The sequence below is a fragment of the Odocoileus virginianus genome, unplaced genomic scaffold (assembly GCF_023699985.2).
Source record: "Odocoileus virginianus isolate 20LAN1187 ecotype Illinois unplaced genomic scaffold, Ovbor_1.2 Unplaced_Contig_32, whole genome shotgun sequence".
Taxonomy (NCBI): domain Eukaryota; kingdom Metazoa; phylum Chordata; class Mammalia; order Artiodactyla; family Cervidae; genus Odocoileus; species Odocoileus virginianus.
The window spans coordinates 323,044-337,144 of record NW_027224349.1 but is presented as its reverse complement, the minus strand read 5'-3'; the positions used below and the strand labels follow the sequence as shown (position 1 = coordinate 337,144).

The 14,101-nt window shown below is 42.3% G+C and overlaps 1 pseudogene; it reads left to right on the top strand.

Annotated features, from left to right (window-relative positions):
- The first annotated feature begins 11,734 nt into the window (after positions 1–11,734).
- Positions 11,735–13,871, top strand: LOC110132255 (actin-related protein 2/3 complex subunit 1A pseudogene; annotated as a pseudogene).
- The last annotated feature ends 230 nt before the right edge of the window (positions 13,872–14,101 follow it).

The following is a 14,101-nucleotide window of genomic DNA, read 5'->3' as shown; positions in this document are numbered from 1 at the left end:
AAATGACACTACCCAGAGAAATCCCCATTTGAGGCTGGATACACTATAATCCAGGGACAGCCTGATAATATTGTTCCCCCTCGCCTCATCAAGTCAGCCACACTCCCAGCTCACACATCCTCACAACAGGCTGAACTGATAGCTCTTACACAAGCTTTGACCCTAGCCAAAGACCAAAAGATAAACATTTACACTGACTCCAAATATGTCTATAACATATTACATTCTAACATTATAATCTGGAGGGAGAGGGGATTCCTCACTCAGAAGGGCACACCTATTCTCAATGCTTCTTTTATTTCTGAACTCCTCCATGCAGGCTCAGCTCCCAAAACAAGCTGCTGTAATACATTGCCAGGGACATCAGTGACATGGTCCTATCTCCTTTTATAACAATATAGTAGATCACAAAGCAAAGCGTCAGTTCATCTGTTAGTCCTGTCTTTACTATAGCCCAAATTGACGAGCCTAACATCCACAGGTTACTTTCATATTTACATTGCCTTTTCTACAAAAGTACTTAAGGCTTTCCTTCAGAATTTTATTGAGTTAACTAAGGACTTATTTAAATAATCTGACCCAAACTTGTACCATTTGTCAGCAGACAAATCCTAATTCTAACATTCGCCCCCCTCCTTTCCCCACCCACCAAATTCATGGACATCTTCCCAGACAAGACTGGCAGGTAGATTTCACCCACATGCCACCCATAAAAAGGGTTAAATTTCTCTTAGTCTTCGTAGACACATTTTCTGCATGGATTGAAGCTTTCCCGACTAACAAAGGAGCCTCTACTATGGCTCGCCTTAATCTTATTGAAATCCTCCCCAGTTTTGGAATGCCTTCCTCTCCACTGTCTGACCATTGCCTGAATTCACATCCCAAATCACTGAAAATACTGCACGAGCCCTTCCAGTTCCTTAGAGATTTCACATTCCTTACCATCCCAGGTCTTCCAGTAAGGTTGAGAGAGCCAAGTCCTAAAAGAAACTGGTACCAAATTAATGATCAAACTTTGTCAAGACCAGACTAAACTCCTCCCTTTAGCCCTCTTAAAGGTCCAGGCCTTACCAAAAAAAACCCTTAAATATCAGTCCATTTGAGGCCATGTATGGGAGGCCCATAATACCTTTGGGTCTTCCCCCCTCCCAGGACAGTCCCAAACTGCCTTCCCACCTTCCTTTTCCTTTACTTGCCCAGATACGAGATGCCCTTTGGCAACATATGGATAACTTACTCCCTCGACCACACCCCAATCTTCCATACCCATCCCTTCAAATAGGAGACAAAGTCTATATGACAGTTCAGTCCCACCCAGATCTAACCCCAAAATGGCAAGGACCCTACATGGTAATTCTGCTGACCCCTACCACTGCAAAATTAAAAGAAATCACCCCTTGGGTACACATCACTCAGTTAAAAAAGGTTATGCAGCCCAATGATGAAAATGCTTGCCAGACTAATACTTATCAAGTTTCTCACACAGGCTGTGCAACTCATGGCTTCTACCCGCCCCAACTTGCAACGGACGAGCCTGTTGGTTTCATGGCTGCAATTATTCCTGGAACAACTTCTGGCAGATATCTGGGTCTCAAGTCCTCAAGGATCCACGTTCAAACACGTTAAAGATTACATCTCCACCCTGTGGCTGCAGGGAACCTTTTATAACTTTTACCCCTTTGAAATCCAATTCTTTTCCATAGTAATCTATCTTATACTCACTTCAAATGTTGTTTAACATCTTCTTATCCTCCCTTCTTCCTCTGACCCACAAACTCCTTCAAAATCCTAACCTCAACTATCTATTCCAGACCCTTAATTTAACCCATACCCTTCTCAATGCTTCTAACCCACAATTGGCTAAAGACTGCTGGATATGTCTATCTGTAACTCCTCTGGGAGATTCAGCCCTCCCCACATCCATCCTCGACTGGACCACAGGTAACATGTCCCTACACCACTCATACCATGGGGAGCCTTTAGTCATCTCATATCTTAAATATCTTCACTGCCATGGCTGCTGCTGCTAAGTCACTTTAGTCATGTCTGACTCTGTGTGACCCCATAGATGGCAGCCCACCAGGCTCCTCCGTCCATGGGATTTTCCAGGCAAGAGTACTGGAGTGTGTTGCCATTGCCTTCTCCAAATATCTTCACACTAGTGACCAAATCAGAAATTCAGACATACTCTTAGAATCTTTACTCACCAAACTTCCCTCCTTCAACAAAAAACCTCCAATAGGAGGAGGAGCCAAGACGGTGGAGGAATAGGATGGGGAGACCACTTTCTCCCCTACAAATTCATCGAAAGAACAATTGAACACTGAGCAAATTTCACAAAACAACTTCTGATCGCTAGCAGAGGAAATCAGGCGCCCAGAAAAGCAGCCCATTGTCTTCGAAGGGAGGTAGGACAAAATATAAAAGAAAAAAACGGAGACAAAAGAGCTAAGGACAGAGCCCCCCTCCCGGGAAGGGGGTCTTAATAGAGGAACTTTCCAAACACCAGGAAACCCTCGCACTGGCGGGTCTGGGGGAAGTTTTCGAATTTCGGAGGGCAACCTAACTGGGAGGAAAAATTAAATAAGGCCCACAGATTACGTGCCTAAAAGCAACTCCCAGCAGAAAAGTACCCCAGACGCCCGCACCCGCCACCAACAAGTGGGGGCGGAACGGAGAGGAGCGGGCGGCATTGCTTAGGGTAAGGACCGGCCCGAAGACCCTGAGAGCAATCGGAGGGAGCTTTTTTAAACTGTGGGATAGCAAGGGACAAAATTAACCGGCCCGAACACACTGCCGGCGGTTCGCAAAACAAAGGGACTGAGAAACTCGAGAAGAGCCGGCCCGTCCCCGCTGGAGGTAGGAGGCAGGGGGTAAGGGAAAGGGGCAAACTCAGCTCTGTTGTGCCCGATGTCCAAATCCCCGAGCGGGAAGAGAGAAGGCCTCCAAGACAATGCAATTGGCAAAAGGGGAAGTTTATTACTGACTTGAGCCAGGGCCCTCTGCCGCATCCAACGCAGTGGTGCAGGTCAGAGAGCCCCGAGCCCAAGCTGTTACACAAATTTATAGGGTGAGCACACGCCGTTGGTTTAAGCGGATTGGTTACAAGTTTGCAAAGCAATTTCATTGGTCAAAACTTTCGCGCGGGCGGGACTTTCCTGGGGGTTTCCGCCCCGTTCCTAATTTCCTAATTGGCAAACAGTGGTCAGTGTTAAGCGAAAGCTAATTGGTTGTATCCAGGTGGCCTGATAATCTTACTAAGTAGGAAGGCCTACTCCTAATCTAAACTGCGTTACTTCTGCTCTCCTCACAAGCCCCAGAGAAGCCACCCCCTCCCACAGGGGAGGTGGGCCTGCAAACAGGCCTCTGGGTTCTATCTAAAGACTTCCTGAGATTCTGGATGGTTGACATCCTCTGCCGGCTCCTGAGAACAAACACAAGCCGCAGGCACCCGACCTGCGCGCGCTGGGGCCGCGGAGGGAAAAGGCGCGCCGCACCCGGGGAGAGTGCGCCCAAGCCCCTGGCTGCCAGAGCCGCTCAGGCCGGGGAAGGCACAAAACGCAGGCGCAACCGAATCTGCGCTTTTGTGGAGTACCCGAAAACTGGAACTGCACTCAACGCAGGGCCCGCTCCATATAGAGCAGCCGGGAGCCTGAGCAGTGTAGACAGGGAAAGCACAGACACCCATGAGCGGGGCAAACCCAGTGTGGCCGGAACACGGTGAGCGCTATCCACACAGAGCGGTATCTGTCTGCAGCGCCCCGCCCTCCCCGTAGCAGGACTGAACTGAACTAGCGAACCTAAATAAGAGATCACCTCCGCCTGCCTGTCAGGGTGGAAATTAGACACCAAAGAGACGGCAAACAGAAGCCAAATAAACAAAGGGAACCGCTTCAGAAAGGACCGGTGCAACAGATTAAAGTCTCTGAAGGTAACACCGACTACACGGGAAGGGGCCTACAGATATCGAGAAGTGTAAGCTGGAAAGAGGAGCTATCTGAAATTGAACTGAACCTACGCTGACCGAAACAACCCCAGAGAAATTCCTAGATATATATGTATATATATTTTTAATTTAAAAAAATTTTTTTTTCCTTTCCTTTTATTTAAATTTTTTCTATTTTTTTTAAAATTCCGTATTACTCCCCCATTACTCCTCAACTTTCATTTTCATATATTTTTACTATTTTTTTTAATTAGGGAAAACCAAAAATTTTTTTTTTGTTTCTTTTTCTTGTTTTTCTCTCCCATTTCCTTTAAAAGTCCTCTAATACTCCTCTATTATTCCTTAATTTTCATTTTCATTTCACTATAACCTTGCAAAAAAAAAAGAGAAGCCCTATTTTTAAACCAAACTTCATATATATTTCTAAATTTTTTTTGTGTTTTTGTTTTTGTTTTTAAATATTGTATTTCAAAGAGTCTAACCTCTATGCTAGATTTTTAATCTTTGTTTTTCAGTATGTGATATAAATTTTGGACATTTAAGAATCCAATATTCAGTTCCCATTTCTATTCAGGAGTGTGTCGATTACTCTCTCCCACTTTTGACTCTCTGTTTTCTACCTCAGAACACCTCTATTTCCTCCTTTCCCCTTCTCTTCCCAATCCAATTCTGTGAATCTTTGTGGGTGTCTGGGCTATGGAGAACACTTTGGGAACAGATAACTGCATAGATCTGTCTCTCTCCTCTTGAGTCCCCTTTTTCTCCTCCTGCTCATCTCTATCTCCCTCCTCCCTCTCCCTTCTTCATGTAACTCTGTGAACCTCTCTGGTGTCCCTCACTGTGGAGAACCTTTTCACCATTAACCTAGATAGTTTTATTATCAGTGCTGTATAGTTGGAGAAGTCTTGAGACTATTGGAAGAATGAAACTGAAATCCAGAGGCAGGAGACTTAAGCCCAAAACCTGAGAAAACCAGAAAACTCCTGACTACACGGAACATTAAGGAATAAGAGACCATCCAAAAGCCTCCATACCTACACCAAAACCAACCACCACCCAAGAGCCAATAAGCTCCAGAACAAGACATACCACGCAAATTCTTTAGCAACACAGGAACATAGACCTGAGTGTCAACATACAGGCTGCCCAAAGTCACACCTAACACATAGACCCATCGCAAAACTCATTACTGGACACTCCATTGCACTCCAGAGAGAAGAAATCCAATTCCACGCACCAGAACACTGACAAAAGCTTCCCTAACCAGGAAACCTTGACAAACCAATTGTCCAACCCCACCCACTGGGTGAAACCTCCACAATAAAAAGGAACCACAGACCACCAGAATACAGAAAGCCCACTCCAGACACAGCAATCTAAACAAGATGAAAAGGCAGAGAAATACCCAACAGGTAAAGGAACATGAAAAATGCCCACCAAGTCAAACAAAAGAGGAGGAGATAGGGAATCTACCTGAAAAAGAATTTAGAATAATGGTAATAAAAATGATCCAAAATCTTGAAAACAAAATGGAGTTACAGATAAATAGCCTGGAGACAAAGATTGAGAAGATGCAAGAAATGTTTAACAAGGACCTAGAAGAAATAAAAAGAGTCAATTAAAAATGAATAATGCAATAAATGAGATCAAAAACACTCTGGAGGGAACCATGAGTAGAATAACAGAGACAGAAGATAGGATAAGTGAGTTAGAAAATAAAATGGTGGAAATAAATGAAGCAGAGAGGAAAAAAAAAAAAGAACCAAAAGAAATGAGGACAACCTCAGGGACCTCTGGGACAATGTGAAACGCCCCAACATTCGAATCATAGGAGTCCAGAAGAAGAAGACAAAAAGAAAGTCCATGAGAAGTTACTCGAGGAGATAATAGCTGAAAACTTCCCTAAAATGGGGAAGGAAATAGCCACCCAAGTCCAAGAAACCCAGAGAGTCCCAAACAGGATAAACCAAGGTGAAACACCCCAAGACACACATTAATCAAATTAACAAAGATCAAGCACAAAGAACAGATATTAAAAGCAGCAAGGGAGAAACAACAAATAACACACAAAGGGATTCCCATAAGGATAACAGCTGATCTATCAATAGAAACCCTCCAGGCCAGAAGGGAATGGCAGGACATACTTAGAGTAATGAAAGAGAATAACCTACAACCTAGATTACTCTACCCAGCAAGGATCTCATTCAGATATGAAGGAGAGATCAAAAGCTTTACAGACAAGTAAAAGCTGAGAGAATTCAGCACCACCAAACCAGCTCTTCAACAAGTGTTAAAGGATATTCTCTAGACAGGAAACACAGAAAAATTGTATAAACGTGAACCCCAAACAACAAAGTAAATGGCAACGGGACCATACCTATCAATAATTACCTTAAATGTAAATGGGCTGAATGCCCCAACCAAAAGACAAAGGCTGGCTGAATGGATACAAAAACAAGACCCCTATATATGGTGTCTACAAGAGACCCACCTCAAAATAAGGGACACAGACTAAAAGTGAAGAGCTGGAAAAAAAGATTTCACGCAAATAGAGACCAAAAGAAAGCAGGAGTCACAATACTCATATCAGATTAAATAGACTTTCAAATAAAGGCTGTGAAAAGAGACAAAGAAGGACACTACATAATGATCAAAGGATCAATCCAAGAAGAAGATATGACAATTATAAATATATATGCACCCAACATAGGAGCACCACAATATGTAAGGCAAACGCTAACGAGTATGAAAGAGGAAATTAATAGTAACACAATAATAGTGGGAGACTTTAATACCCCACTCACAACTATGGATAGATCAACTAAACAGAAAATGAACAAGGAAACACAAACTTTAAAGGACACAATGGACCAGCTAGACCTTACTGACATCTATAGGACATTTCACCCCAAAACAATCAACTTCACCTTTTTCTCAAGTGCACACAGAACCTTCTCCAGAATAGATCACATTCTGGGCCATAAATCTAGCCTTGGTAAACTCAAAAAAATTGAAATCATTCCAGTCATCTTTTCTGACCACAGTGCAGTAAGATTAGATCTCAATTACAGGAAAAAAACTATTAAAAATTCAAACATATGGAGGCTAAACAACACGCTTCTGAATAACCAACAAATCACAGAAGAAATCAAAATATGCATAGAAATGAATGAAAATGAAAACACAACAACCCAAAACCTATGGGACACTGTAAAAGCAGTGCTAAGGGGAAGATTCATAGCATTACAGGCCTACCTCAAGAAACAAGAAAAAAGTCAAATAAATAACCTAACTCTACACCTAAAGCAACAAGAGAAGGAAGAAATGAAGAACCCCAGGGTTAGTAGAAGGAAAGAAATCTTAAGAATTAGGGCAGAAATAAATGCAAAAGAAACTAAAGAGACCATAGCAAAAATTAACAAAGCTAAAAGCTGTTTTTTTTTAAAAATAAACAAAATTGACAAACCATTAGCAAGACTCATCAAGAAACAAAGGGAGAAGAACCAAATTAACAAAATTAGATACGAAAATGGAGAGATCACAACAGAAAACACTGAAATACAAAGGATCACAAGAGACTACTACCAGCAGCTCTGTGCCAATAAAATGGACAACTTGGAAGAAATGGACAAGTTCTTAGAGAAGTATAACTTTCCAAAACTGAACCAGGAAGAAATAGAAGATCTTAAGAAACCCATCACAAGCAAGGAAATCGAAACTGTAATCAGAAATCTTCCAGCAAACAAAAGCCCAGGACCAGATGGCTTCACAGCTGAATTCTACCAAAAATTTAGAGAAGAGCTAACACCTATCTTACTCAAACTCTTCCAGAAAATTGCAGAAGAAGGTAAACTTCCAAACTCATTCTATGAGGCCACCATCACCCTAATTCCAAAACCAGACAAAGATGCCACAAAAAAAGAGAACTACAGGCCAATATCACTGATGAACATAGATGCAAAAATCCTTAACAAAATTCTAGCAAACAGAATCCAACAACATATTAAAAAAATCATACACCATGACCAAGTGGGCTTTATCCCAGGAATGCAAGGATTCTTTAATATCTGCAAATCAATGTGATACACCACATTAACAAATTGAAAGATAAAAACCATATGATTATCTCAATAGATGCAGAAAAAGCCTTTGACAAAATTCAATATCCATTCATTATTAAAACTCTCCAGAAAGCAGGAATAGAAGGAACATACCTCAACATAATAAAAGCTATATATGACAAACCCACAGCATTACCCTCAATGGTGAAAAATTGAAAGCATTTCCCCTGAAATCAGGAACAAGACAAGGGTGCCCACTCTCACCACTACTATTCAACATAGTTTTGGAAGTGTTGGCCACAGCAATCAGGGCAGAAAAAGAAGTAAAAGGAATCCAGATAGGAAAAGAAGAAGTGAAACTCTCTGTTTGCAGATGACATGATCGTCTACATAGAAAACCCTAAAGACTCTATCAGAAAATTACTAGAGCTAATCAACGAATATAGCAAAGTTGCAGGATATAAAATTAACATACAGAAATCTCCTTTATACAGAAAGAGAAATTAAGGAAACAATACCATTCACCATTGCAACAAAAAGAATAAAATACTTAGGAGTATATCTACCTAACGAAACAAAAGACTCATACATAGAAAACTATAAATCACTGATGAAAGAAATCAAAGACGACACAAACAGATGGAGAAATATACCGTGTTCATGGATTGGAAGAATCAATATTGTCAAAATGGCTATACTACCCAAAGCAATCTATAGATTCAATGCAATCCCTATCAAGCTACCAACGGTATTTTTCACAGAACTAGAACAAATAATTTCACAATTTGTATGGAAATACAAAAAACCTCAAATAGCCAAAGTAATCTTGAGAAAGAAGAATGGAACTGGAGGAATCAACCTGCCTGACTTCAGACTATACTACAAAGCCACAGTCATCAAGACAGTATGGTATTGGCACAAAGACAGAAATATAGATCAATGGAACAGAATAGAAAGCCCAGAGATAAATCCACGAACCTATGGTCACCTTATCTTCGACAAAGGAGGCAAGGATATACAATGGAAAAAAGACAACCTCTTTTACAAGTGGTGTTCGGAAAACTGGTCAACCACCTGTAAAAGAATGAAACTAGAACACTTTCTAACACCATACACAAAAATAAACTCAAAATGGATTAAAGATCTAAATTTAAGACCAGAAACTATAAAACTCCTAGAGGAGAACATAGGCAAAACACTCTCTGACATAAATCACAGCAGGATTCTCTATGACCCACATCCCAGAATATTGGAAATAAAAGCAAAAATAAACCTAAATGGGACCTAATGAAACTTAAAAGCTTTTGCACAACAAAGGAAACTATAAGCAAGGTGAAAAGACAGCCCTCAGATTGGGAGAAAATAATAGCAAACAAAGCAACAGACAAAGGATTAATCTCAAAAACATACAAGGAATTCCACCAGCTCAACTCCAGAAAAATAAATGACCCAATCAAAACATGGGCCAAAGAACTATGGACATTTCTCCAAGGAAGACACACAGATGGCAAAAAAACACATGAAAAGATGCTCAACATCACTCATTATCAGAGAAATGCAAATCAAAACCACAATGAGGTACCATTACACGCCAGTCAGAAGGGCTGCTATCCAAAAGTCTACAAGCAATAAATGCTGGAGAGGGTGTGGAGAAAAGGGAACCCTCTTACACTGTTGTTGGGAATGCAAATTAGTACAGCCACTATGGAAAACAGTGTGGAGATTTCTTAAAAAACTGGAAATAGAACTGCCATGTGACCCAGCAATCCCACTTCTGGGCATACACACCGAGGAAACCAGATCTGAAAGAGACACGTGCACCCCAATGTTCATCGCAGCACTGTTTATAATAGCCAGGACATGGAAGCAACCTAGATGCCCACCAGCAGACGAATGGATAAGAAAGCTGTGGTACATATACACCATGGAATATTACTCAGCCATTAAAAAGAATTCATTTGAATAAGTTCTAATGAGATGGATGAAACTGGAGCCATTTATACAGAGTGAAGTAAGCCAGAAAGATAAAGACCATTACAGCATACTAACACATATATATGGGAATTAGAAAGATGATAACGATAACCCTATATGCAAAACAGAAAAAGAGACTCAGATGTACAGAACAGACTTTTAGACTCTGTGGGAGAAGGCGAGGGTGGGATGTTTCAAGAGAACAGCATCGAAACATGTATATTATCTAGGGTGAGACAGATCACCAGCCCAGGTTGGATGCATGCGAAAAGTGCTCGGACCTGGTGCACTGGGAAGAGCCAAAGGGATCAGGTCGAGAGGGAGCTGGGAGGGGGGATCGGGATGGGGAATACATGTAAATCCGTGGCTAATTCATGTCAATGTATGACAAAACCCACTACAATATTGTAAAGTAATTAGCCTCCAACTAATAAATGAAAAAAAAAAAAAATCCAATAGGAGGCCCTATTGCCCAGAGAGTAACACTGTTACAACCAGCTCCTTTTTGCATATCCAGAAATTCCCAAAACAGTTCATATGACCAACCCGTGGGCACAATCCCTAACTCCATGTGCAACCATACCTCCACCTTACTCTTTGCCACTGGAAAGGCTATATATAATGTTTCTGGTCCCACAGGACACTCTTTAACCTTTACAAGTGGTTTCGCTCAACCAATTCCTCCGCCTTTCCCATTGCTGGAGCCACCTTAGAGGGGTCTCAGAGCATCCTGAACAAACAATCAAAACCCTCCTCGACTCCTCTTCGCCATCGACTTCAGCTGTTGTATTATGACACCTGGCCTATTTTTCCTGTGTGGGATGTCTACATACCTCTGTCTACCTACTAATTGGACCAGAACCTGCACCCTGGTATACTCCAGTCCAAACATTTTAATAGCCCCCAATGATCAACCCTTGCCTATTCCTCTCATCCACAAGCAAATAAAACGAGCCATTCATTTCATTCCCCTTAGTAGGACTAAGAATAGCGGCTGGAGCTGGAACAGGAACCGCCAGTTAGCCGCCTCCATCCAAAACTATTAGACACTATCTAAAGACCTATCAGACAGCCTCCAGGAAATAGCTCAAGGCCTAATAACTATCCAAAATCAACTTGATTCCTTGGCGGCCATAGTATTACAAAATAGAAGGGGATTAGATCTACTCACTGCAGAGAAGGGAGGTCTGTGCCTTTTTCTAGACGAATCCTGCTGTTTCTATGCCAACCAGTCTGGGTATTGTCCAAGGAGCTGCAAAAAACCTTACAGATCAAGCCTCACGAATCCACCAGAGATCAAGCAACTCCTGGCAGTCATGGTTAACAGATTGGAACTGGATGCCTTGGGTTTTACCCCTTCTTGGACCATTCATTTTTATCATCCTCCTACTCACCTTTGGGCCTTGTTTGTTTAATCTTTTCCAGGGATTCCTCCAAGACCAAATCCGAGCCATTTCCTGAGACCAAGTCAAGACTGTTCTTTTGCTTGAGACCCTGACAGTAGAATAGAAAATCAACACTATGGGCCTTAGACTTCCTTCCTCCCAGACCCCAAACCCCTGACCCACATTTATCAGCATGAAGAAGCCCTGAACATTAGGACGCCCACCTCTGTTTTCTCTTTTTATATACATTCCTTAGGGTCTGGAATGAAGGGAAGTCACACAGTTCAAAACAGCCTGGAGTTAAAATCCCCTCCAGGTCCTCCCCACCATTCTATGCAAAACAAAGAACTCTCTCACCCAAAGAAAAAATGGACATTAAGGTTGATTACGCCCAGCTCCCAGCCAATCCCAGCCTCTGGCCAATCTCCAGAATTCCTTGCCCCAGCCTTTTAACTAATTCCAACAACCTTGGAGAAGAACTGGCCCCTTTAAGATGGTAAATCTACACATATTGCTGCTAAGTTACCTCAGTCGTGTCTGACTCTGTGCGACTCCATAGACGGCAGCCCACCAGGCTCCCCCATCCCTGGGATTCTCCAGGCAAGAATACTGCAGTGGGTTGCTATTTCCTTCTCCAAGATTTACACATATATATACTTTTCTTGGGTTAGTGCAGCAGCTCACTAATCTGACTGCTGCCCCTTCTCACCTCATTAAAGGTGATCTGTTCCTGTAAAGTCCAGTCTTGTTCTTTTTCTGAACCTTGCCTTCTCTAACTCCCTTACCCTACAAATGTAGTGTTAGATATTTATCTCTTTCCAAAAGTTTAGTCAAACTAGGGAGAATTGTTGAAAATTTTTCCATTTTTCAGTAAATTGTTAAATATTCATTTTCTGTTAAATGTAGTTGTTTGTTGAAGGAACACACAAGATAATGGAGATTTAGTTTTTATGTATTTTGTTTAAAAAAAAAAGTGGATCCTATGTTACTCAACACTTTTAGCTATTTTCAATAAATGCCACTTTTAGAGCTTTGCTGCAGTTGACTCTTGAATAATTTCTAGTTAACAATTGAGATTACAGGTATTAAAAAATTTAACTTGAGGGTCCTCTGCCCATGTCCGTGGGAGCCTGTTCCCTTCGACTGACCAGTCTGTGAATTTAATTTTGAGTTGGTCCAGACAGCCCAATCCCAACTTTCTATCCTTTGAAAATACTAACAATAATGTCCCTGCATCAATTTTAACTGGAGCCAATCACCTGTCGTGCCTGGAACAGGGATCTTACCCAGATCACCCTTAGCCCCAGTAATCATGAAGTCCACCTCTATAAGAAGAATGGGGGCCAGTGGGTGAAATCTCACCAGCTCAAAGAACATAATGGACACATCAAAGGTTTCAACTGGGCTCTCAAGAATGACCACATCATCACTTGCAGGCCGACCACAGCACCTAAGTCTGGAGTCAGAAGGATGGTGTCTAGAAGCTAATCCTCGTGATCCTGAGAATTAATCAGGCTGCCACTTTTGTCAAGTGGTCCTTACTAGAGAACAAATTTCCCACAGGCAGCAGAACACAACTCATCTCCTTTAGTTACTTTGAGTCTGAAAATGACTGGTGGGTGAGCAAGCACATTAAAAAGCTTTATTCGAGTACACCAGGCCCGAGCACTGGGATCAGGTAGAGAGGGAGGTGGGAGGGGGGACCAGGATGGGGAATACATGTAAATCCATGGCTAATTCATTTCAATGTATGACAAAAATCACTGCAACGATGTAAAGTAATTAGCCTCCAACTAATAAAAATAAATGGAAAAAAAAAAAAAAGGTTTATTCGCTCCACGATCCTCAGCTTGGATTCAAATCCCAATTTAACGTGTTGCTGGCATCGGATCCTGCGACTTCAAATGCAGAGTGTTTTCTGCCTACATTAAAGAAGTGGATGAGAAGCCAGCCAGCACGCCCTGGGGCAGCAAGATGCCTTTTGGTCAGCTGATGTCCGAGTTCGGTGGCAGCGGCACCGGCGGCTGGGTGCACGGGGTCAGCTTCTCGGCCAGCAGCAGCCGCCTGGCCTGGGTCAGCTACCACTGCAACATGCTCCAACAAAAGCAGTGCAGGTCTCAACTCTGAAGACAGAGTTCCTTAATCCCTACAGATGGTGTCGTTCGTCTCAGAGAACATCATGGCTGCCGATCATGATTGCTGCCCCGTGCTCTTTAACTACGACGATGTGGCTGCTTGACCTTCGTCTCCAAGCTGGACATCCCCAGACAGAGCATCCAGAGGAACAAGTCGGCCATGGAGTGCTTCCATGACATGAACAAGCAGGTCACTACTGAGGACTACAACACGGTCCTAAAGAAGCTGCACCAGAACAGCATTCCTGAAGTGTCTATTTATGAGGTGGACAAGGCAGATTGTGGCAAATTTTGCGCTACCGGCATCAACAGAACCATGACCATATTGGATTTCAAGACCCTACAGTCTTCCATCAGGGTTTTCGGATAATGTGAAGCTGAGCAAGGCTCCAAACCCAGTGTGAGCATGGACAGGCTGCACCACAGCAGCTCTGCTATTGGCATGGGGAGGGAAGCCAGCACTTGGAAACAATGAATATGCACACAGAACAAACCTCACTGTGTATTTTGTTAGAGGGAAAGTGCTGGTTTTTTAAAAAGCAGCAGTGATTTGGGTTTTGTTTTGCAATTTCATTCCATTCTTGACCAAAGCTTCTCTTT